This window comes from Nannospalax galili, unplaced genomic scaffold (genome assembly GCF_000622305.1).
Source record: "Nannospalax galili isolate Female #2095 unplaced genomic scaffold, S.galili_v1.0 scaffold161, whole genome shotgun sequence".
Lineage (NCBI taxonomy): Eukaryota > Metazoa > Chordata > Mammalia > Rodentia > Spalacidae > Nannospalax > Nannospalax galili.
The window spans coordinates 3538103-3542636 of record NW_008348586.1 but is presented as its reverse complement, the minus strand read 5'-3'; the positions used below and the strand labels follow the sequence as shown (position 1 = coordinate 3542636).

At 43.2% G+C, this 4534-nt stretch overlaps 1 protein-coding gene across 2 annotated transcripts in view; it reads left to right on the top strand.

Annotated features, from left to right (window-relative positions):
- Nt5c2 (5'-nucleotidase, cytosolic II) overlaps positions 1-4534 on the top strand; it is a 224792-nt gene that overhangs the window by 118214 nt on the left and 102044 nt on the right. The gene's annotated exons all lie outside the window — the stretch shown is intronic.

Below are 4534 nucleotides of genomic sequence, written 5' to 3'. Positions count from 1 at the left end.
TCTGGCAGGCCGCAGGGTTTTTTTGTTTTGTTTTGTTTTTTTGAGACAGGGTCTCCCGGCAGCTCCTGCTGTCCTGGAACTCACTATGTAGACCAGGCTGGCCTTGGAACTCACAGAGATCCACCTGCCTCTGCCTCCCAAGTGCTGGGACTACACGCGTGAGCCACCACGCCCGGGTAAAACGCCGCAGTTTTTAAAAGCGGTAGGTGAAGGTTGGCATCTGATTTGTTTCAAGCTAAGCGTCACAGCCTCTGGGTTGTGGTTGAGGGCTGTGTTCTAAGTACAGTGTTTTGAAATGACTAGTCACTATTACAGGTTGTGTTTTTCCGACTGCTTGAGTGCATGTGCAGGCAGATTCCACCTATGAGCTTCACTAAAGTCCATAAACTATTAAATTTTTGAAGACAACAGATGCAAATTCCTTTGGCAGTTATATGAAAGGGAGAATGTTCACATAGTGCCATTAATCATAGACGTAGTGTCAGCGAGTATAGGAAAGGTTTCAGGTCTTTGAAGTATTCACTATAGCACTTCCCACCAATGCCTAAGAATTTATCCAAAGAAAAACACCTGGACTTGGAAAAGTTCATTTGAAGACAGTAACGGAAGTCCCATCTTTGAGGATGTCTTACTTTGGCAAGGTGGTGGGCCATTGATAGATTGATGGTAGGACACTGGCTTCCTAAGGACATTTCCGGTACAACATGATCCTACTCATTTTGGCCTTGAAATGGCTATATACCCACCACAGGCTGACCTGTACTTGGTGTTTCTGTCTCAGAAGTGCAGGGATTACAGACATGTGCCACCATGCCTGGATTTGAAAAACAGCTTTATTGATTCACATTATTTGATTTTAGCAAAAGTTTAATGAAAGCAAAAACTAAATTCAATAGTATTAGTGGTTGTTGAGTTAGCCTCAACCCAGAACTTATTAACCAGCTAGTCTGTAAAATAAGATGTTCTTCATTGTTCTACTTTATGAAAAGTTACAGTTAGCCAGAGGTTTATAACTGCAGGAAGAGTGATGCAGATACAGTGCCTGTCAGCCTTACTAGATGACACACATCTTCCTAAGGAAGTCAGATGATGGTGTAATGTTAAAAGGAAGGGTGTTTGTATATGGGTGTTCAGAAAAACCTGTGAATTTTGTTGTTTATTTGGGGTTTGTTTCTCTTGAGAGAGGGCCTTGCTCTTAATCCAAATTATCCTGGTACTCTTGGACTCAAGCCTGTCTTCAGCCTCCTGAGTACCTGGGCCCATACTACTTTTCCAACATCTAGACTGGGAACTGAACCCAGGGCCTACCATAATATCCCGAGCATGCAGGCTGCTACCGAACTATTTATTATTTTGAGACTTTCACTAAACAATTAAAAAAAATATTTTATTATTTTTATGTGTATGAGTATATTGCCTGCCTGTGTGTAAGTGCACCCACGTTGTGCAATGCCCGAGGAGGACAGAAGAGGCTGTCGGATCCCCTGGAACTGAAGTTATGGACAGTTGTTGGCTGCCATGTGGGTGCTGGGATTTGAACTGGGTCTTCTGCAAGAACAGCCAGTGTTCTTAACCGTTGAGCCATCTCTCCAGCGCTAAGCTGTGTTATTTTGGCTTTGAACTGGCTGTATAGCCTAGGCTAGCCTCAAATTTGGGTTCTTTCTACCCTGGCCTCCCTAGGTGCTGGTATTACAGGAATATGCTGTCATGCCTAGGCTTGAAAAAAAGTTTTAAGGGCTGGAGTGATGGTTCAGTAGTTAAGAGCTCTGGCAACTCTTGCAGAGAACCTGGGTTCAGTTCCCAGCACCCACGTGGAGGCTAACAGCCATCTTGTTATTCTAGTTCTAAGGAATCTGACGCCCTCTTCTGACCTCTGTGGGCATTGCATGACACAGGTGCACTTACATGCAGGCAGTACTCGTACACATTTTTAAAAAAAGGCTTTGGGGCTGGAGAGATGGTTCAGTGGTTAAGAGCACTGACTGCTCTTGCAGAGGACCCAGGTTCCATTCCCAGCACCCAAATGGTGGCTAACAACCATCTGTAACTCCAGTTCCAGGGGATCTGACACCTTCTTCTGACCTCCACAGGCATTGCACAACATGGGTGCACTTACGCACAGGCAGGCAATACACTCATACACATAAAATTAAAATATTAGAATATCTTTTTTTTTTTTTTTTGGTCTTTTTGAGACAGGGTCTCCTTGTAGCCCCAGCTGTCCTGGAACTATGTAGACCAGGCTGGCTTTGAACTCACAGAGATCCGCCTACCTCTGCCTCCCGAGTGCTGGGAATAAAGACGTGTGCCACCACGCCTGGCAATGGCAATAAAATACCTTTTTAAAAAAGCTTTAATGCTTCACTCTTACCAAAAAGTTTAATTCAAAGAAAGGAAAAACCCTAAACAACCCCCCTAAACTTTTCATGGTATTTGGGATTGTATTTTAAAATGTTTATACAGACTGTTTTTAGTTGTTGTTTTTTTTTTTTTTTTTTTTTTTAAGGCAGTGTCCTCCTGCCCCAGCTGGCCTGGAACTTGCTGTGTAGACCAGGCTGGCTTTCATCTCACAGAGATCCACCTGCCTCTACCTCCCAAGTGCTGAGATTAAAGGCATGTACCACCATACCTGGCTAAGAGACAAGGTTATATTCTGTAGCCTGGGCTGGCCAGGAATTTACCACCATCTGAGAGCACTGGGAATCACAGGAGTAAGCACCATGGATGATCTCAAACATGGTAGCCCAGTTTGTCCATTGCTGTGACAAAATACTCTAACCAATACTAACTTGGGGAGGAAAGGGTTTATTTTATCTTACATCTCCCAGGTCACAGTTCATCAGGGAGCCCAAGGTAGGAACTCGGCAGGAACCTGGAGGCAGGAACTGAAGCACAGGCCATGGAGGAATGCTGCTTACTGGCTTGCTCCTCTGCCCCGCCCCCCACCAGCCTGCTTTCTTACATAACCTGCAGAGGGTTGGCACCACCCACAGTGACCTGGGCCCTCCCACATCTCTCAGTAATCAAGAAGATGCTCCACAGATATGGCCACAGACCAGTCTGATGGAGGCAATTCATCAATTGAGGCTCCCTCTACCTAGGTGTGTCAACTTGACACTAAAGCTATCTAGGACACATGGGTTTTTAGTGATAATTGCTACATTTGGGCTGCCCATGTGTATAGGAACTTTAATTTTCATTTATGGATGCTTTAGTTTTTTTTTTTTCGGTCTTTTTGAGACGGTCTCACTGGAACTCTGTAGACCAGGCTGGTCTCGAACTCACAGAGGTCCACCTGCCTCTGCCTCCCAAGTGCTAGGATTAAAGGTGTGGGCCACCATGCTTGCCCCTTATTCATGCATGCTTTGTAACATACCTTTGTGCATAGTAGTCAGCAGTTCCTGGCACACAGACTTTCAGTAAATATTTGTTGACTGAATGAGGTTATTTTTACCTTTTAGGACAACATCTACTAATATGAAATGTTAAATATCACAAGGCATATGATAGATGATGACGTGTGAGTAGTAAAAACTGCTTCAGCCAGGAGATAGCACTCCATATGCTTAAGGGCAGTAGTATGAGATAAAGGTAGGAAGAGAAGTTCTGGGAGGTTGCTGACAAGATACTGCTACTTGGGTTCTTTGCTGGTAGATGAGAATGAATGAAGATAAATTTTTGTAAATAATTGGTGTTTTTTGGTTTGGATTGGATTTTTTTTAAAAAAAATTTAAACCTTTTTATTTTATGTGTATTATTGTAATGTTTGTATGTATGTAAGTGCACCCATGTCATGCAGTGCCCATGGAGGTCAGACGAGGGCATCGGATCCTCTGGAACTGGAGTTACAGATGGTTGTTAGCTGTCATATGGGTGCTGGGAATCGAACCTGGGTCTTTGGCAAGAGCTGTCAGTGCTCATAACCATTGAGCCATCTCTCCAGCCCTGGGTTGAATTTTTTATGTTCAAACCTAAGGAAGTTAATTTTATTAAGGAAGTTGGTAAAAAATGGTCATTGAGTGCCAAAGTTCTTGTCACTTGACCCACTACATCTTACATGACTTTTACTTTAAAAAAAAATTTATTATTATTATTATTTTTTTGTCTTTTTGAGACAGGGCTGGAACTCACTAACTCAGTATGTAGACCAGGCTGGCTTCAAGTTCACAGAGATCTGCCTACCTCTGCTTGCTGGGATTAAAGGCATGTGCGACCACGCCTGGCCTTTTTATTTTATTTATTTATTTTATATATTATATCATCATATCATATCATATTATATTATATATTATAATTTGTCTTTTTGAGACAGGGTCTCCCTGTAGCCCCAGCTGACCTGGAACTCACTATGTAGACCAGCCTGGCCTTGAACTCACAGAAATCCGCCTGCCTCTGCCTCCTGAGTGCTGGGATAAAAGGTGCGCGCCACCATACCTGGCTTATTTTATTTTCTTAATTATTTTTATTTTATGTGTATGAGTGTATTGCCTGCATGTATATGAGTGCACCCATGTTGTGCAACGCCTCAGAGGTA